This window comes from Equus przewalskii, chromosome 19, assembly GCF_037783145.1.
Source record: "Equus przewalskii isolate Varuska chromosome 19, EquPr2, whole genome shotgun sequence".
Taxonomy (NCBI): domain Eukaryota; kingdom Metazoa; phylum Chordata; class Mammalia; order Perissodactyla; family Equidae; genus Equus; species Equus przewalskii.
The window spans coordinates 31662863-31684004 of record NC_091849.1 but is presented as its reverse complement, the minus strand read 5'-3'; the positions used below and the strand labels follow the sequence as shown (position 1 = coordinate 31684004).

The following is a 21142-nucleotide window of genomic DNA, read 5'->3' as shown; positions in this document are numbered from 1 at the left end:
TAACAGGTTATTTTCTTATGGTCTTTAAAATGTCATTTCATTGTTTTCTGACCTCCATTGTTTCTGATGATATTAGAACCACATTTACCGGTCATTCTTATAACTGTTGTCTTGTATGTAATGTGTCATTTTATCTCATTGCTCTCAGGATTTTCTGTTTTTCTTTGGTTTTTGTCAGTTTTACTAGATGTAGTTTTATTTACATATTTCCTGCTGGGAGTTCACCAAGGTTTTTGAATCTATAAATTCATATCTACTTCCAAATTTTGGAAAGCTTTGAGCCTAACTCTTTATATGTTTTTTCTGTCCTGTTCCCTCTTTTTCCTTTGGGATTCAAATTACATATAGGTGTGATTGCTTGTATATTGTCCACAAGTCTCTGAGAATCTGTCATAGGTGACCTTCAGAAGAACTCTACAAAATAGCTTTTCTCTTTTTCTTTTACACATGAGGACACTAAGGCAGATAGAGTTTTGGTAACCTGTCCAAGTTTACACAAGCAAGTAAGTGACAGAATCAAGAATTAAATATCAATCCCTCTATCATAACCCAATGATTTAAATTAGAATCCATTAATCCATACAGATATTAAATGGACATGTAAATAAATAATTGGAGGCAAGGAGAGAGGGGAAAGCTATTCTTTACTATGGAATGCCAACTAGTAAATGTAAAAGAAAGAATGGAGTTTGAAAAATCATTGTCTTGAAACCATAGTAGTGATAATTGATACAGACAGGAATCATCAAGGAAGGCTAAACTATTGAGTGAGATTTTATTGAAGAACAAAGTAGTTAGTAGTTACATAGTTTCAAAGTCTCTCCCCTCAAGTAGTTCCATCTCAATTGTAATGGACAACAGTAACTTTATGCTGGAAATACCTGGCAGACACTGCCTTAACCCAGTGATCAAGTTGACGTCACCCACAATGGGCTTCCTGATGTGATGCTCTGAGAAGGACGCAACATCACTGCTGCAATATTCCTACCAGAAATGCATAACCTGAATCTAATCATGGGGAGACTTTGGATAAACCCAAGTTCTAGGACTTTCCATAAAACAAATGGCCGGTCCTCTACAAAGATATCAAGGTTATTAAAGAGAAATAAAATCTGAGGAAGTGTTCCAGATTAAAGGAGACTAAAGAAATGTGACATATGAATGCAATGCATGTTCGTGGATTAGATCCTGGAAAGGAAGAAAATGCCTATAAATAATATTATTGTGGCAATTTGGGACATTTGAATAGGGACAATAGTATTGAGTCAGTGTTAGTTTTCCTGATTTTGATTATTGTGCTCTGAGTATGAAAGAAAACGTCCTTGTTCTTTGGAAACAGACACTAAAATTTTTATTAGCAATGGGGCAGAGATATCTACAATTTCTTTTTAAAGATTTTATTTTTTTCCTTTTTCTCCCAAAGCTCCCTGGTACATAGTTGTATATTCTTAGTTGTGGGTCCTTCTAGTTGTGGCACATGGGATGCCGCCTCAGCATGGCCTGATGAGCCCTGCCATGTCCGCGCCCAGGATTCGAACCGGCAAAACCCTGGGCCGTTGCAGCGGAGCACACAAACTTAACCACTCGGCCACTGGCCTGGCCCCAGTATAGCTACAATTTATTTTCAAATCATTATATTTGCAGCAAATGTGGCAAAATGTTACCAGTTGGTGAATCTGGGGAAAGGTATGTAGGATTTTTTTTGTGTGCTATAACTGCATGTTTTCTCTAGTTTTGAAATTATTTCAAAATAAAAAGTAAAAGAATTGTTATTATGACTTCAACATCACATCATAATTTATTTAGTGTAGGCTTTAACAGTCAAATGTTGATGGTTATTTCTCCATGAATATTTTGACCCTTTCTTGAAATCATTTGTTTCAAGTCTCCAGGCATTAGGATATCCTTAATCTTATTCCTTTCTATTTGAAGACCTTATTAAATATCTTTCTTTTTTTCTTTTCTCTCCAAAGCCCCAGTACATAGTTGTGTATCCTAGTTGTAAGTCATTCTAGTTCTAGATGATATATTTTAAGTTCAGAGACTCTCTAAATCTAGGGATTCTGGGATTTGGTGAAAAATATCACAGTGTAATTTGCACCACAACATTGGCCAGCAGTGTAAGAGGAATAAGAGGGAGAGAGGAATGCCTTTATTTTCTTTCACTCGAAAAGTTCCTCATTCCTGCTGCTGTTTCCATGTCCCTGGGCCTGGGGGAAGGATGGCTCCCTTGGACCATGAGAGAAAAATGGTGATGTGGAAACAGCCTGCTTCATCGCTTCCGCCAACCCTTCAGCTTCTCCTCTGGCTGTGTCCATCCTCCTCCCCAGCCCCTGGCCCAGGAGCCTTTCCTTCCTCCAGCCTCAGCTAAAGCCCAGCCTCTCCCCTAGAGTGCCCCTTAGTGGAGAGTGAGCCATTCCTACCACAGGAGGGCAGAAGAGGAGAGTGGTCAGCACCTGGCGCTGTGGGACCAGGAACAGCAGGAATGGAGATTAGAGTGAGAAGGACTTCTGAATGAGAGTGAGATATGAGTGATCAGAGGCAGACTGAGGACATTGCTGGCATCTCTATTTAGGAGGGAAGGGAGGGCCTTGGGTACAGGGGCAGAGAGCATGGGCAGGGTCTGGGTGAGATTCACCCCCACCCTCACCCCTGTCCTCTGACAACACCTCACCCCAGGTCACACCGAGGGAGCCCTTCAGGCCCAGGTGCTCCACCAGGTGGGTGTGTCTCAGCTCCTCTCCAGGGAGGACCCCTGCAACCACCCAGGCCTGGTGCCTCTTGTCCTCCCCAGGTCGGGTCCCCCTGAGTCCTGAGTCCACGTCAAGTCAGAGTGATGTTGGCAGGTGAGAAGCCAAATGCTCTGCATCACAGGGTCCTCCAGTTGTGTCACCACAACCCTGGGGGCACTGGATTCGAGAAAGAAAGAATGAAGGGCTGGATGGTGATGGACTCCCTTCTTTCCCAGTGTTCTCCATGCCAAGAAGCCCCAGCAGGTGACCTGGTCTTGGAATACAGAAACCCAGGTCCCCACTCCCGCCCAGGAATCCTGCCTTCAGTCACTTCCATTCCTGCTGCAGCTTTAGTGCTGACCCCTGAGTGAGCCCAGGTGTGTGCAGAGGGCCGTGCTGGAACACTCTTCCCCTTTTAACTGCCGGGCTCAGCCCCTGGCCATTTTCAAGACTTGCTCACAGGTCACCTACCTAACACCTCATTTCAAATTGTGACCCATTCCCCTAAACCTCCCGCCCTCCTTCTATTTTTATTCTCTCTGTCATGTACCATTTTCTAACCTACCGTATTATCACCCGAAAAGGAAGAGCTGAACTCTTTCAGATCTGAATCTTGGGCTGACAGAACAGGGGTCACTTTCCCTCTGTGTGGTTTGGGGGTCATGTTTCTGTGTATGCTTGTGATTTCCTTACTGGCCGGTCCCAGCTCCTGAGCCCCGCAGCGCCACCTGATGCTTCTGGTCCAGCCACATATACCGCAAACAGGAGGCACCCAATCACCAGTTGCCACTCAAGCTCTGGGACCCTGGTGCCCCAAGCCCAGGTCACTGGATTGTAAATGGTGAAGTCCTCCCCATCTACCCACAGTACCAGAATCTATAGCTGCTGCCCATCTCGCAGCCAGGGCTCAGCTACAGGAGGTGGGCTCTGGGGAACCCTCCCCTGGCCTGACCTGCAGACCCTGAGGTCAATTGTCAGAACAGAAGTGATATTTGGGGTGGGCCTGCAGGGCTCGAGTTCAGGGGTGTCAGGAAGCAGGCCTGGGAGGATGCAGAATGAAGTTCCTGGTCACCAGAGGAGAAAGAGGTGGGATACCTGGGTCCTAGGGTCTTGGGAGTGTGGAGGGCTCCAGGGTGCCCTAAGAGTGCAGGAGGTTGAGTGGAAGAAACCCTGGGATCTGGTGCAGAGGAAGCTTTCACTTTTGGAATCCAGGGGGATGGGGGTCAGACACCTGGGCCAGGCTTACTGCTGAGCTCCTTGTAGCCCATGATGGTCTTCAGACCCCAAGCTAAGTCCTGAGAGGGACTCTCCAGGAGCACAGTCTCCTTGACTATCTACGGCAAGGCCACCTCCCTGCCCATGGTCCTGGGGCCTCTTGTCCTGGGAGGGCAACAAAGAAGAGGCAGTCCATTTAGCCAAGGGCTGTGAGCACAGATAAGCCAGGGCTGGTTTGAGACTAGCTGTGAAGTCACAGAACAGGATGTGGGTCCCTGCAACATCCAGGGCTGGACCCCTTAGCCCTTGCCCTTAGCTCTCCTTTTCCCAGCATCCCAGAAACTCCCTTGTGCCTGCCTACTAAGATCTGGTTTTTAATCACACTTCACTTGTAACAGCAAATGTGGGAGTTTTCCTACACCAAACAGTTCTCCAATTCTTTGTGGACACCACCTGGATGTCTTACCATTAAATTCAATTCTGACACTAACTACCCAGGGTTAGTGCAGACCCCACAGGTTAAGGGCTCAGTCCCACAAGACTGCCCCCTCTGCATGAGATGCTAGTCACAAGTAGTGAATCCCCAGGCTACCCATACTTCTGTCTGACGTAGCTACGATTTGGGGTTCCCATTACTGCCTCTCCCCAGTTTTGATAATTTGCTAGAATGGTTCATGGATCTCAGAAAGGCACTTTACTTACTGTTACTGGTTTATTATAAAGGATACAACTCAGGAACGGCCAAATGGAAGGCCTCCATAGGGCAAGGAAGGGGGATGACTTGGAGCTTCCATGCCCTCTCCTGGTATGCCACCCGCCCAGCACCTCCACGTGTTCACTAACCCACAAGGTCGCTGAATCCCATTGTTTAGGGTTTTAATGGAGGTTCTATTACTTACGTATGATTGATTAAATCATTGGCCATTGGTGATTAACTCAATCTCCAGCCCATCTCCCCTCCCTAGAAATTGAGGGGTGGGGCTGAATGTTCCAACCCTCTAATCACACGGTTGGTTCTTCTGGCAACAAATCTCCATCCTGAAGCTATCTAGAGACCCCAGCCACTAGCCATCTCATTTGTATACCAAAAGGATGCTCTTTTCATTCTGAAGAGTCCAAGGGTCTTAGAAGCTCTTGTGTTAGGAATCCGGCACCAAGAGCAAATATTATAAGAAAAGATGCTCCTATCACCCCTATCACTCAGGAAGTTACAAGAGTTTTAGGAGCTCTGTGCCAGGAACTGGGGATGAGACCAAACATGTGTCCCTTATTATATCCCAATATCACACAGTCCCTAACACACGACACACACACACACACACACACACACACCTTCCTAGTCCACCTTTCCCGTTTTAATCTCCTCCCTGGCTCCTTCCTTGCTCCTCTTCTCTCATTCTATTATGTCCTGTTCTTCTCCCTTCTTCTTTCCAGAGCCTCCCTCCTCCCTACTCCTGACACCTCAGGGGCTCCTCTCCCCAAATCTCACAGTTGGAGACTCACAGGCTGATTAGGATGAGCAGCCTCCAGCCCCAGGAGATGTAGTAGGAATAAGGGAAGGAATCCAGGACTCCAAGGCCCCATCCTGGGAGCTTCAGGGACTGGGTTTTGGGGTATCCAGGGTTTTTGGGTAGGTCAACCTCACGCTTGCATCCTGGCTGTCATGGTCTGGAGCTTGGCTCTGCCCTGGGGACAAAGCTCAGAGTTACATAGTGATGGGAGGAAAGGTCAATATTAACCTGGATTTTGAAAGCTGAAAGGGCCCTGAGCCTGACCTGTGACCTGGACACCTGCTTGTGTGCAGAGCCCTGGCCCAGGGCTGGGAGCAGAGGGAGGCCCTTGGGAAGTGCTCGCTGAAGAGGAGAAAGAGGAGCTCGGTCTTCTGTCCTCAACCCTGTTGCCACACGGGGGCGCTGCCACTTTGTGCTTTTGGATTCTGACGAGCAGCTCTGGAGAGATGGGGGCTGTGGACTGAGTAGGGCAGAGGTGGCTAACCTGGGGGCTGGGCATCCATGAGGGGATGCAGATTCCTTCTGAGCAGTCCCGGACTCCACAAGAGTCAGACTCATGTCCCTTGTCTTGAAACATGAGCGCAATAGTGGAGCAACACTGGCTCTGGAATTCTTCCTGCAACTATGGTCCATGCAGAATCCGAACAGAAAGAGGCCATTCAAGGCCTAAGTTCACTCCATGTTGGGCTCGCCTGACTTTATGGGGTTGCCAAAAATGTAACGCTGGCATTTACAGAAAGTTCAATGATTTTAGCAAATTTCAAAAGAGTTATTACATTTTCCTTTCTTACGTTTCTTGCTGTGTTTTTGAAAAGGCAGGAGGACCAATGAAAAGAGACCAAAAAGCTACTTTGGAAATTCTTGAATCCTTTTTCACATCAGTAACTTGGATCTAGAGAGCCAAGACTGAAGGACACATAGAATGATCTGGAGAAGGAACCTTCCCTCTGAATCAACAAGGGCACAATTACTCTGGGCATTTTCCTGCTCTCTGTCTAGTTTGAGGAGGTTCCCTCTGCAGGTGAAGCACAGCCCTGATCTCCCCCAGAGGCCTCAGTCTCACGCATCTTCTCACTGCCCCATGTCAGAAGCATCTGTTTCAATTGTGCTGGTCTTCACAGATTTCTTTCCTTTTTCTATTGTGTGACCACAAATATAATATACAGGTGAAATCCTATAAAACCAGGTAAAAGATTTTCATTTACTTTACTTACTTATGAACATGGAGTATGATTATGAGGGGACAGCAGTATATCTGAACAGAGGAAGAGACAGACAAAGGGCAGAGACACAGACATAGAGGTAGAGAGACACACAGAATGTGAATATCATATCCATCCATTCCTTCGTCCATCCATCCATCCACCCACCCACCCACCCACCTACCGACCTTTCCAAGATAAGTACTTCAACGATTTTAAGTTTATGCCACATCACAAGTCACAGGATTTTCCTTGTCGGCTCACACCTGCATGCTTTCGTCCAGCCAGCTGATAAATTTCCTGAGTTCTACCCATGTTCTGCCCTGTATGCTGGGTATTGGAGTCTGAACAGGAACGGACACCTGTGATCTGTTCACTCTGGGCCCTGTCCTGTGCATGGTTATGAGATGACCTTATCTCCAGATACTTTTCCTTTTGGTCCTTGGGAAAAGTCCTTGGCCCGCCCCTCTGTTGACACCTAGGGGACTCAGTCATCCTGGAATGATCACTATGTTTGGATCAAGCACTGACTTTTCAGCATTTACCCTGTGTCAACCACTTGCTATGCTTTTTCAATGATTTCCCCACTTAGGAGTTTTTAAAAAAGGATGTGGTTACAGCCCCAAGCACATGGTTCTTGAGAACCCAAAAATAAGCATACCTCAAGGGCTCTCTTGGATGTCTCCCAGAACACCTCATTTCATCTTCTCATCTGTGTTCGCTTGGTTGCAAGGTGGCTTGCATTTCTCCAGAATCTATTACAAGAGTGGAATTACTTGCTTAGTAAGTAAGTTCTTTGAAAAATCAGGGTCTTAAATACTGCCCCCAGGAATCACACACGCCAAAAGACACAGATCTCTACTCCTCAGTCCCTGAGTTGCTGTATTTTGATTCCTGTGTGTCCATTGCAAGAACTAGAAAATTTGACTTTCCAATCCCATACAATATCTGAAAGTCAGCTGAGTTTTCAGTGCATTCCCCTCTGGAGAGTACATTGCAGAGGAAATCTGTCCAAATCCACTGTTCTGGTTTCCTCAGTCAATAAAGAACAAAATGTGATGTCTTTCAAAAACAAACAGAAAATGAGAGTTCCCAAACCTCAAATTTCATGTGGCAGCTGTGAGATGGGGCTGGTAGGATCTGTCCTCATCTCTGGGTACACAGCAGAATATGCTGCCTTTTAGGTCCCCGTGGGAGGCACTCAGCCACAGTGTCTGAGGCATCCAGGAAAATCCTCAGGAAGGATTCTGTCCACCCAGGTGCCTCCTTTCAGCAGCTTCCCCTGAAGAAATCCCGAAGTCTTATCAATCAGTTAAGAAAAAGGATATTCAGTCTCCCTGATAAAAAGCATGAAAGCCAACAATCATCCACCCAGGAAGGAAGCTACTAGACTATATTTTCTGCATTTGATGACGTGTCTGATGTAGAAATGGGAATTTGTCTTAAAAAGGATTTGTGCAAAAGTGAGAGGATATGGCCATCAACGCCACGACCTGTGGCTTGCTAAGTGACCCCTCCACTATTTGAAGTAATCCTCCAGTGAATAAAGACACTGTGTACTCTGTGATAATAAAACACTGCTTCTCTGTGATAGTAAGTCTATTAGAGGGAATCATCTCCTATTGCTAATTTTTCACTCAAGATGGAGTGATCGGGTAATTATTGCCTGTAGATCACTGTTTAAGGGATTTCTCAGAAAACCTTATGAGATGTTCTCCAGGAGGCTGTACTGGTGGGAAAGAGGCCTTGTATTTCTGCTGTCCTGTTGTATCTACTGTGATGGAGTTAGTCTAGATATGATGACAAACTGGACATGTGGGAATGGAAGCACAGGACCAAACCTCTCCCTTTGTCCTGATCCCATGTGTTTGTCCATCGCTCTTGCTCTGTCTGCTCTTGGGGAAATTTCCTGAAATACAGAGGACAGGAAACAATATTCTTGTCTCTGAATCTTTTGTTTGCAATTCCTGTTATCCATGGACATGACGAGCTGAGAAATTTCAATGAACATTACTTATCGTCCTTCCAAAGGAAGAGTTGTTCAAGTGAGATTCAAGCCAAGGACTTAGTATGTCCCTTTTTCCACTGCCCCTAGTCACCCGGTTACCACCCCTGAGGAACTGTTGTTACCAGCTGATTGTGTATCTTTCCAGAGATTGTTTATGCATTTAAACTCTTACACTGCTGGAGACACACCCCACAGTCGTTCATGTTAACGGTAGGGCTGTCCAGGACTTCATCGTAATTCCTATAGGATACTTAAACAAGTTCTGCCTTGATGTTTTGTTCTGATCTTATATTCGCGTTGATTTTGAACAGACAGCCACTCCCTGGGTCCTATGATCTGTTCCCCACCCCAACCCCCATTAACACGCTCCAACTCTCCCCTCTGGGTCTACTGCAGAGAGTAGAAAACTGGGTGGAAGAGAGACACGGTGCCTCAATGGAGTCAATGCCCAGTGGACTTTAGAAACTTTGAGATTCTCCTTCATGAAGAACAAAAAGGAAATACTGTATATTCATAAATATGATGATGATCATGATGTGTGAACGTTTATTGTCTTATGTGGCAAAGGAACTTAGGTCGCTTATATAATAATGAAAATTTTAGGGGAGCACTTCAAAATAAACACACTAAAAATCAACGAATTAGAGCAAAGATCTAGATACCCTGTCTGTGTGGGGTACAGTCAAGCCTTATGTTCAGTCCAAGTTGTGTCCTCAGCTCTCGGCGTCTCAGGCAGTAAAAGAAACAAATGGGGAAGGTGCTAACCCACAGGCAGAGAAAAACAAATTCTTAGGATGTATTTAAAGAAGAACATATAATGTAAATTTGTGTGGAGATGTCATTGTTTACAAAAACAAAAATTATTTATAACTGTAATCTTGAAAAAATACAAAATTGGTTGTTAAATGTCTACCTGAAACATCACCCAGAGAAAGACTGAGACCAAACAATTGACAATTTAAAGAAGACTTTTTCATGCAGATGTAGAAAGTATGGCCTAGTAAAATCCCTTTCCAATAATCTAAACACATACATAGGAAAGGGAGCATCCAGAGGGGAGAGAGCCTAGAGGAACGGACAGTTTCCTTGACAGCATCTCTCCCACTGACCAGGAATCCTAACCAAGAAAACTGCAGAGCTGCCAATCACTTGTGAAAACCCCATATCTTCGTCTATATTCTTACTCAGAATAAATTTTCACTATATTTGGGGGAAAGAGAGCAAACAAGGGAGCCTGAAAGTAGGGCTGAGTTTTAATCAAATATCCTCAACTAGATTAAGGTTCAAGCACAGGTTTAGATCCCAGACTGCAAGTGTCAGAGGCGCATGGCCCTGTACAGAATATTTTGGCCACAATCCCTCCAATAAAAGATTTCCCAGTTAATTGCTTTACTTAGAAATTAATCTGAGCACCGTCACCTCAGGACCTTTGTACTTGCTACTCCTCCTACCTGGGTTGCTTCTCCCTCACTTCTTTTGTGACTTTGTCCTCAGTGATGCCTGCTCTGTTTAAACTTCCAACCCCCAGATCCTATTACCCTCCACATTCTTTCCCTGCCTTGATTTTCTCCATAACATAAACCTTGACCTGACATACCACATCATTTACTTAGGTTGCTTATTTCTCAATCTCCAAAAGTATGATGAAAAATTCATGAGAGCATGGGTTTTTGTCATTTCTTTTTTTTCACTGCTTCTCCTCGGGACTTACAATATTTCTTGGCAAACTGTAGGTTTAATAAATATATGTTGAATGAATGAACCTAAATATATTTTTATTTTTATTAAGATCATATTCTACAGGGCCCGTCAAGATAACCAGCTATAGAGTATATCTCCAAGTTTGCTAAACAAATGAGCCTTTTTCAGTGTAAGAGATCTGTTTTGTTTATTTTTATTGAGTTTGATTATTGGTCATTGTTGTTAATGATGATGCTGGTGCAAAACTGTTTACTAATCCTCTTGAATGGGCTTTCAATTCATACTTCATTATTGTCAGATGCATCCTAAGAGTCCTCTGTATCTATGGTCTCCCTGTACCATACATTTTGTATATCTTTTCCCCTCAGAGTTCTGACTTGATCTTCATGGTTAAGGTCAGAGATACCCAAAGTCCCGAGCTCTTGGGTGACAGTGCACAGCTGCCCTTGGTGCCTCCTCATCCCCATCCTCTGTCGGAGGGGGCAGAATGGAGCATCTGGAACACAATAAAGAACTCTCTCTTGCTAATATTGATCATGTCACAGCATAAACTGCCTACACTCCACGAATGGGGGTGGGACATAACGAATGTGGTAAGAGGCTGACAAAGTGCTTGTCCTCATTTAGCAGCTCACTCAGCCCTGCATTGTCAGAGCACGTTTGGATTGGAGCAAGCTGTGCACAGAGACTTATTGAATCGCCTTAGAAGTGAAAAAGTCTAAATAAGAACAAGAAGGATAAACTCCACGTAGAACCAATCAGTAGACAATATTGAGAAGAGGGCAAATAATAGCTCTAGAAAATATCTTTTAAATTGTTGATAAGCGGATTTTTGATTGGGGAAGTTAGAATAACATAATGCTATTCACTTAAAGATTGGAAAGTAGAATGCAAATCATTTTCCCCACAGGTGACATGTGCACAGTCCCTGAGTGCCATCTGCACCCCAGGGCAGAGCAGCACCTGTCACAGGGGAGAGGGAGCAACCCCGACATGCTCCCCTTGAATGTTGTTATACCAGAGCTGGGCAGTCTTGTCTTACAGTGTGAGTTCTTTCTGTTGCTGTTATATTATTATTTTATTTCATTTTTATTAGATAATAGTTTCAAGTGTGAAAAATTATTTTCACAAGTGTCCCCCATTCTCAAACTTCCTACTGTTCTTCCCTTAGAGAACTATTGTTACTAGGTCCTTGAATGTCTTCCTAGGCATGTGTGTCCATGCGTGTGTATGGGCCTATGTGTGTGTGCATACACGTAAGTGTACATAAATTCCTGCTCCCCTTTTCGACAAATTATAGCATAGTATACAGAGCTCTGCAACTTGATTCTTTTATGTTAACAATTTAATTTGGAGATCTTCTTTGTCAATACATGAAGAATTTCCCCTTTTACTTTTTTTACAGCTTTACGGTGTTCTACTGTGTGGATGGATTTAACCAGCTCCCCATTTATTAACACGAGTTATTTCATGTTTTGCTATTAAAATAATGCTGCAATGAATAATCTTCTACATATATAGTTTCTAGACATGAAGATATATCGGTAGGATAAATAGTCAGAAGTCAGATTGTAATTTTGATAGATGTTTTATCGTCACGGGACTTATAAGGAAGTGTGGTTGATCTTCATTATACATTTGGGCAAATTTGGAGAAGTGTCGATTCCGCATCACTGGGAGTCAGATTTCTCAGTTCATGACCTCAAATCCAGACAAACCAGCCCCTCCCAGTTCACAGTCAGGGAGGATGGTTCACAGTTGCAGGTGGAGACTTGAGATGAGCAGAGCTGCTGTATTGTTAAAGGAATAATAGGCTCGGCTCAGGTTTTGTTTAAGAGACAGCACATCTGCACTTTCCTCTTCGGAAGCTAATGAGTCAGCCTGTAGACTGAAGGAGAGACAGTGGGGGATGACCGGGAGGATAAGGGGCATGAGGGAAGGGGTTGTGTTGTCCTTATTCACACCTGTAGGCAGCAGAGCCTGATGCATTTAGAGTTCAGGCATATTTGTTACGCCTTGCCATTGGGTGGTTTCACTGCTCCTTTTCCTCCCTGCAAAGTTCCCTTCCCATGACAGTTTTCAGCTGGGCAATCCTGAAACTCAACCGATAAGAAGGAAGTTAGGTCTAATGTGGAAGAGACCACATTAAAATGTGGGTATTTTGGGGGGTGGGGTGTGGTTTTCCATCTTCTCTCTTCTTCCCATCTCCCCCCATAGGGTGTATTGGAGATTAACTTCTTCCACCCCCGACCAGGTTCAACCCCCACTCTGCCTTCCTCTCATTTCCCACCCTCTTCCTCCCCCACCCCCCACAGTGGTATGGAACTGAAACTTCTGCAAATTTGCCCAAATGTATAATGAAGATCTTTGTGGAAGATGAGACAAAGCTGATGCTGCATGGGCTGCAGCAGTACTATGTGAAACTGAAGGACAACGAGAAGAACCGGAAGCTCTTTGACCTTCTGGATGTCCTTGAGTTCAACCAGGTCAGTGGTTCAAAATACAGTAGGGGAAGGAGCACTTCTCCAACTGTAGAAGAAACTTGTATTAAGTTCGCTTTTATTGAGGAAATCACATATATGATTTGAGAGAGAAAGTTGGAGAAGTTTTCGTAAATGGAATTCTTCTAAATGAGAATATAAATGTCTTTTTTGGGGTTGAGTATAAGCAAGGTGGAAAATTCTTTTCTGTTCCATGGCTGGGTCAGACAGGTACTCATAAACAAAAACTTCAATAAATAAACCTCAAAATATAAAACCCTTGAAGGGTTTAAATAAGTTTGTAAATGTCCCAAAATATCTTGGAACTGTTAGGTTCTTAAATTTGTTTGTTTCTTCTTGTTACTCACTGAGGAGAAGCGTTTCATCACTGTACCTGTTCTGTGGTTTATTATCACTAAAAACTGCTTTCTAGAATTAGGATGTGTTGCTTATGTTTGATTTTTTTTTTTTTTTTTTTTGAGGAAGATTATCCCTGAGCTAACTACTGCCAGTTCTCCTCTTTTTTGCTGAGGAAGCCTGGCCCTGAGCTAACATCTATGCCCATCATCCTCTACTTTATATGTGGGACGCCTACCACAGCATGGCGTGCCAAGTGGTGCCATGTCCGCTCCTGGAATCCGAACCAGCGAACCCCGGGCCACCAAGAAGTGGAATGTGCGAACTTAACCGCTGCGCCACCGGGCTGGCCCCTGTTTGATGTTTTGATGTGCGGGAATACTGGTCATGGTTTTTCTAGAACTTAGTTCTAATTTTTTACCACTTCTTCAGGAGGTGGCCTCATCAACGTCTCATAACATGGCTGGTAGTTTTGGTTACTGTTCTCTGCACATTCTCTGTAACATGTCTGGTCAGGAAAAATCAGAGCTGAGAGAGAAGCTAAGTTATGTTTAGAGCAGAAGAAGAACTATGTGACTAAGAGAGACTAAGAGGAATTCCTTTAGAAGAGTGTAATCACTGAAAACTCCTCTCTTGCACATAATATCTCACACACACCCATGAACCCACTTCCCCCTTCTCTCACACCTACACACACACACACACACACACACACACACAGAGGTGGAGATCTTTGTGAAGTCTGTGCGGTGTTGCATTGCCCTGGCCCAGCTCCTGGTGGAGCAGAACTTCCCAGCCATTGCCATCCACCGAAGGATGCCCCAGGAGGAGAGGTGAGTCAGAGATGGGGAAGATGTTTTGCGTCTTCGGGAGGAAAAGAGGCCATTGAGAGAAGGGAATCTCAACATTTTTCAATTTCCTTTCTCATGAAGGTTTTCTCGGTATCAGCAGTTTAAAGATTTTCAATGACGAATTCTTTGGCAACCCACCTGTTTGACCGAGGCATGGACATTGAGCGGGTGAACATTGCCTTTAACTATGACATGCATGAGGGTTCTGACACCTACCTGCATTGGGAGAGCCCCACACCCAGAAGGACACCCCGGTGTCCTCTCCCACCCCCTTATTTTCTGTATCTTTTCATACCTTACATCTTCATCCCTCCTTTTGGGTGTCTTCCCTATTTGGAGTCTCCATTTCTACCCTCTATCTCATACCAGGTGGCCAGACTAGGCCAGTTTGGCACCAAGGGCTTGGCCATCACATTTGTGTCAGATGAGAATGATGCCAAGATCCTCAATAATGTGCAGGATTGCTTTGAGGTCAATATTAGTGAGCTGCCTGATGAGACAGACATCTCCTTCTACAGTGAGTATTGATCTCGTGAAACTGGCTTCCCCAACTCTTTAGATTCCTGTTGTTCTTTAGTGTGTTTTTTATGAATCCTATTATGTACATAAAGCCTCTGCTGCATAATGGATGCTTGGCAAGTTCATGCCCCCTTGATCTTGACGCCCTGTTGGGATGTTTAGTTAACCTCTATATGGGTCTCTTTCTTCTCTTGTCAAATTATTTTTTTCCCTTCCCTCAAGTCTATTCTCTGAATCCACACACCACAAAAACATCCGTATGTATGGGTGTGTGTGTCTCTGCCAACCTGGCTTTTTCTTTTCCATGTCTTATCCTAACTGTGCCCTGTTTCCTCTTCAGTTGAACAGATGCGGTAGAGGACTTACCCACCCATTCTGGAATGTGACAGCTGTCCTTTCTCAGGAGATGACACGAGGTGTGGAGGTGAAGGAGACACTACTGCCACCTACCCCTGACAACTCCCACCCCCTACCCCATGGTTTCTCTCTTTTATATCACCACTACTCTTAAAACCCTGTTTTCTGATTTGTCAGAACAGTTTTTTTTAACAAAACTAAAAAACACATGCGTCTGTGATGTCTGTAAATGCTCTGTCTCTTTATTGGATTTGGAGTGAGGTTGTTTTAAGGTATGATACAGGGTGTATTCCTGTAAGGACTGTGTGCCCTGCTGTGGGGCAGAGGTCAGTGGGAGGGGTCAAAGTGGGGGATGTGACTAAAAAGACTGCAGAGACCATGGCTCCCCACTGCTTTCCAATTTCTGGCCCTTTGTGGAGGTGTCTTCCATTTTTCTTAGTGGCCTGGGAGAGGCTGGGATGTTTCTGATTGAGGAGCTCAGGGGGCTGGTGCGTAATATTTCCATTGTTGGAGTATGAAGTGGGAACTGGAGGAAAGCTTAGGTGTCTCCTCCCAGGCTCTCTCTGTGTCTCCTCCTCTGTTCCTTCCGCTTCTGGGTCTTGAGCACCAGGGCGTGGGCTTCCCAGGCCCCTTGTTGCCCTTCCAGTAGGGCCTGGGACAGCTCCAGCTGCTGCTCCAGCAACTCCTCAGCTTGGGCCAGTTTAGCTGTGGGGTCGGGCTGGGGACTCTGGATGAGGGGGGTATGGGGGAGGGCAAGAATCAGGCAGGGCAGGGGGCTGAGGCTCACTGGATGTCAGGAATTATGCCTCTCCTATTTTTAGACCCTATTTAAGGTCATCTGTACTGTGCAGCCAAGGTAGCTTCCTGTCTTAGATATAGGCTTCTGGGGGACAGAGATCACTGGCCCAGGGGCTATGACTGGCCTTAGACAAGGATATGGTGTTATGGGAAAGAGAAGACTGGTTGTCCCTCCCCTCTAAGAAACAATGACCTCTTATATGGGAACTCTTCATGGACTGTGCAGGGAGGGAAGCGTGTGGGGAGAGGGAGCCCTGAGGCCTGGAGTGGGGTGGGGGTGGGGAAGGTGCTGGGGAACTGAGAGTTGGAACTAGGCAACAAGCTCCAGGGGTGGGGAGGAGGTATCTGCAGGCCTTCGGTGCAGGATGAGATTGAGGGGATCCCCCCTCACACTTTACACTCTCAGCCTTGGTGCCACTTAGCCTGGGATGTGACCTCATCTTGCCACTGCCTGTGGCACTGGTCTGTTTTTTGTGCTTCACTTGGGACTCTGATAGCAGCACCTCTCATAGCCCAGGGGTGCCCGTGGCCAGGAAGGCAGGAGGAGGGGACAGCAGCACTGGGAGAGCCAGGACAGAGGGAGGCCCACGGCGAGTGAGGCAGGGAGCTGTCTGAGGCATGCAACAGCCACCAGAGACTGGCTTCCTCTGGGCCTTGGCCTCACTTCAGTGCCTGGCCCTGCCCCTGCCCCGCTCTGCTCTGCTGCCCTCACATCCCTCCCAACCTGGCCCCAGACAGAGTCCAGGAACTTGTCCTGTGCCTGGTGTGACAGTGTTCCTGCCAGTTTAGGCAAAACTTGCTTTAGAACACTGGTGCCTGGCCTACCATGCGTCTTGTGTCTGTTTTTCTTAGCACTCTGTGTTTTCTCACTTATTCCTCTTAATTCTGCAAGGTAAGAATGATGTTACTGGTTTGCAGATGAGGAAACTGGCTCAGAGGGTTTCATTGAGCAAGTATCTGTTGGGGCCTGCTCTGGGCCAGATGTGCTCAGTGCTCCACAGCTGGTTGGTGGAAAAGACTGGCAGATTCAGGTCCAGATCTGCTTGACTTGAAAGCTCACATACATTGACCTGGCTATGTATTGATTTCCTCTTTTTTCTTCTTGCTGTCGCAGGATGACTTTTTTTCTCTTGTCCCTGATGTGTACTGCAAGCCTTGCTTTCTCTGGCAGGTCTGGGCACCGTTGTCTCACTTGTACCCTTGGGTCCTGACAGAGCATGACACGGGTACAGGTTTCAAGCTTTGTGGAACTAGCGAGCCCTCCCTTCAAGTTCTGCACTAGAACAGAAGCCCTGTTAACACACTCTGTTTGTGTGACCCTTGTGATACATGTTGGGCTTCCTGCAGTGTGTTTCGCAATGTTGTCCTGTTGTGGCTGGAGGGAACAACCACACCCCTGTGAGCAGAGGTGGCTCAGAAGGGAGTGGATGTTCCCAGTTTTGATCATCTGGGAAAAAAGTAGGTCTTCAGACAGAAAGACATGCTTCAGAAGGCAAGATTGCCAGGGAGTGGACAGCTGCTAACCAGCTCACTATCTTTGGGACATCACACTGAATTCAGAGGAGAGATGGTCTCTGCCATGGCGTGGGGGTCCATGAACCAAGGAGCAGGACTTCCTAGAGGTCAGTGCTTCTCAAACTTGGGGGGCTGGAGCACCTCTAGATGAGGTGAAGGAGAAGCCTCATTAGCTGACATGTTCCTATTCTTCAGTGGAAAAGAACCAAGAATCCCTGTAAGATTTTGGGGGCCGGAAGCTTTCCCTCATGTCTTTTAGTGATACGGTTAAGCATGATTCATATTTGAATTGCAATGTGTGCACAGCTTAAAGTCTTAATGATTGGAACATGAGAGTTGTTAAACTACTTATGTAAACTACTGTTGTTAAACATAAATGAAACCATCCAGCATAGGGTTAAACAACCCACAAGCAACCAGCATTGAAGGTAAACCAACCACATTTATAAATTAAAAGCAAGATTGGTAGCTATTAAGAAAACAAATGAAAGTTCCGAAAGACCATCTAAATGATGTATTAAGAATAAAGCATCCTTGCTGAGAACTAGACATTTCAACCATTTGAGTTTCTACTTTAGGTTATGAACTCCAAAATGAACTAATCTCCAATAATTCACAGTAGGTAGTCCTAAGCCGTAAGTTAAAATAAAGTCTGGATTTGGCTTCGTCCGTCTCGGAGAACTAAAGAAAGGGCTGGTATTTGGGTAAATTCACATCTCTTGGATGAGCTGTAGATCTCACAGTCATGGAAATGAAGGAATGAAGATAGATATATGTAAACCGATTACCTGGTTTGATGTCACTGTGTATATTTATTCCTGAGTGTCTAATAGAGTCTTTTTTTCTTTCTGTTAAAAGGCTTTATTTATGCCTAATAGAGTCTTAATCAAACTAGAGTTCTGGCCTGGGCTCTGCAGGAGGGGCCTGTGTTCAGCCAGGGACAAGCAGAGGATTATGGGAAGCATCATCCACAAAGTAAAGGGGCTGCAGAGCTCCCTGAGGCTAGTGCACTGATGGCACCTTCAATATCGCATCCTACCTAGGGGATTGGCAGGACTAGGGTGACTGACATGAATCATTACACCCTACATGTGAAACTCTTGTGGAGATGGGGACTTAGGAATATTGAAGTCCACCCATTACATTAATGTGAGAGCTTGTTAAGTGTCAGAGACCCTGCTGGGTACTTTTTGTTCCTGTCATCAGTGACCTTCATGGTAACCTTTCAAGAAAGTTTCTCATTTCCCTTTTTTTCCCATGTGGATGTCCAGTTGTTCCAGCACCATTTGTTGAAAAGACTATTGTTTCTCCATCGTATGGCCTTTGCTTCCTTGTCAAAAATCAGTTAGGTATATTTATGTGTGTCTATTTCTGGGTTCTCTATTCTGTTCCATTGACCTACATGTCTACTCTTTTGCCAACACCACACTGTGTTGATTACTGTAGCTTTGTAGTAAGTCTTGAAGTCAGGCTGTTTCAGTCCTCTGACTTTGTTGTCCTATGGTGTGCTGGCTATTCTGGCTCTTTTGCCTCTCCATATAAACTTTAGAATCAGTTTGTCAATATCCACAAAATAACTTACTGGGTTTCTGAATGGGATTGCACCAAATCTATAGGTCAAGTTGGGAAGGACTGATATCTTGACAATATTGAGTCTTCCTATCCATGAACATGGAATATCTCTCCAGTTATTTAGTTCTTGATTTCTTTCATCAGAGTTTTGTAATTTTCCTCATATAGATCTTGTACATAAATTGTTAGATTTATACCTAAGTATTTCTTTTTTTTGGGGTGCTAATGTAAACGATATTGTGTTTTTAATTTCCATTTTCATTTGTTCACTGCTGGTATATAGGAAAGTGATTGACTTTTGTATATTAACCTTGTATCCTGCAACCTTGCTCTAATTGCTTGTTAGCTGTTAGTTCCAGGAGTTTTTGTCATTGTTGTGTTGATTCTTTGGATTTTCTACATAAACAAGCATGTCATCTTCCAACAAAGTTTTATTTCTTCCTTCCTCACCTGTATATCTTTTTTTCTCTCAGTCTTATTGTGCTATCTAGTACCTCCAGTATGATGTTGAAAAGAAGTGGTGAGCAGGGATATCCTTGCCTTGTTGCTGATCTTAGCAGGAAAGCGTCTCATTTCTCACCATCAGGTATGTCGTTAGCTGTGGGTTTTTTGTACATATTCTTTATCAGGATGAGTAAGTTCACCTCTTTTCCTAGTTTGCTGAGAGTTTTTATCATGAATGGGTGTTGGATTTTGTCAAATACCTTTTCTGCATGTATTGATATGATCATGTGAGTTTTTCTTTTTAGCCTGTTGATGTGATGGATTTCATTCATTGATTTTCAAATGTTGACCTAGCCTTGTATACTTGGGATAAATCCCACTTGGTTATGCTATATAGCTCTTTTTATACATTGTGAGTTCAATTTGCTAATGTTTTGTTGAGGATTTTTGCATCTATGTTCATGAGAGCCGTTTATGTGTAGTTTTCTTTTCCTGTAATGTCTTTGTCTGGTTTTGGTATTAGGGTATTGTTGGCCTCATAGATTGAGTTAGGAAGTTTCCCTCTGCATCTATCTTCTGGAAGAGATTGTAGAGATTTGGTATAATTATTCCCTAAATGTTTGGTAGAATTCACCAGGGAACCTATCTGGGCCTGCTGTTTTCTGTTTTGGAATGTTATTAATTATTGATTCAATTTCTATTATAGATGCAGGTCTACTTGGATTATTTATTTTATTTCACTTTTTAAAATTATGTTTTGAATAATAATAGTTTGCAGAAGAGTTGTAAAGCTACAACATAGAGTTCTCATATGCCCTTCCTCCAGCTTCCCTTAATGTTAATGTCTAACAAAACCATGTTAAGACTAAGAAACTAAGAAATCAGTCCAATATATTAGCTAAACTATAGACTTTATTTGAATTTCACCTATTTTTCCAGTAATGCCCTTTTTCTGTTCCAGAATCCAATCCAGGATACCGTAATATGCATTAAGTTGTTATGTCTCCTTAGTCTCCTCTGATCTGTTGATTTTCTAAGTCATTACCTGTTTTCATAACCTTGGAAATTCTGAAGAGTATTGGACAGATAATTTTCAGAAAGTCACTCAGTTTGGGTTTGTCTAATGTTTTCTCATCATTAGATTGTGGTTATGGGTTGGGGGAAGAATACCATAGAAGTGAAGTGCCCTTCTCGTTACATCATGTCAGGGAGTGCATGATGTAAACATGACCTTTACCACTGATTAAGGTTATATCTGCCAAGTGTCTATAATTATTCCCTCTCCATATTCTGTTCCTTGGAAGCAAGTCATCAAGTCCAGCCCACTTTCAAGGGGAGGGAAATTAAAGTTCTCTTCCTGGCAGGGGGATTCTCTTGCATCTTTGTTCATGAGAGACATTACTTGGAATTCTTCTATAAGGAAGATTTCTCCCTTTTTCCCATTGAAAAATTTTCCGTCATTTATATATTTCAGCATGAACTCAATATTTATTTTATATCTTGAGTTATAGTCCAATACTACTGTTATTATGCTGCTCAAATTGTTCAAGGTTTGTTCGTAAAGAGCTCTTTCAGGTTTGCTCCTGTGTCCCTTTGATGTCCACCATTTTTGAGGGGAGTTGCAATTCTCTTCTGGCTTTACAAGATGTTTCAGGCTCATCTTGTTTTGCTTCTGTCTCAGCTCTAGGATCAGCTATTTGTCTAAGGATCCCTGGTTCCTTTTATTGGAGAATGATATTTAGAGACTAAGATCTGGGCACTGGGTGTTCATTTCACTTTCTAAAGAGGACACAGAGGTTCTAAGAGCCATCCAAGCTCACACAGGCAAATAGGCGGCTCTCACTTAGCACCACGTTCGAGTTTGTTCAGTGCAGCCTTTA

The 21142-nt window shown here is 44.2% G+C and overlaps 1 long non-coding RNA gene and 1 pseudogene across 1 annotated transcript; both read left to right on the top strand.

The window, feature by feature from the left end:
- The window catches only part of LOC103544262 (spliceosome RNA helicase DDX39B-like), a 137279-nt pseudogene that overhangs the window by 17784 nt on the left and 98353 nt on the right, over positions 1-21142 (top strand).
- LOC103543925 (uncharacterized) lies at positions 14434-19406 on the top strand. Its single transcript, XR_011530039.1, has 3 exons — positions 14434-14574; positions 14917-14992; positions 19292-19406. It is a non-coding gene; the product is annotated as an uncharacterized lncRNA (long non-coding RNA).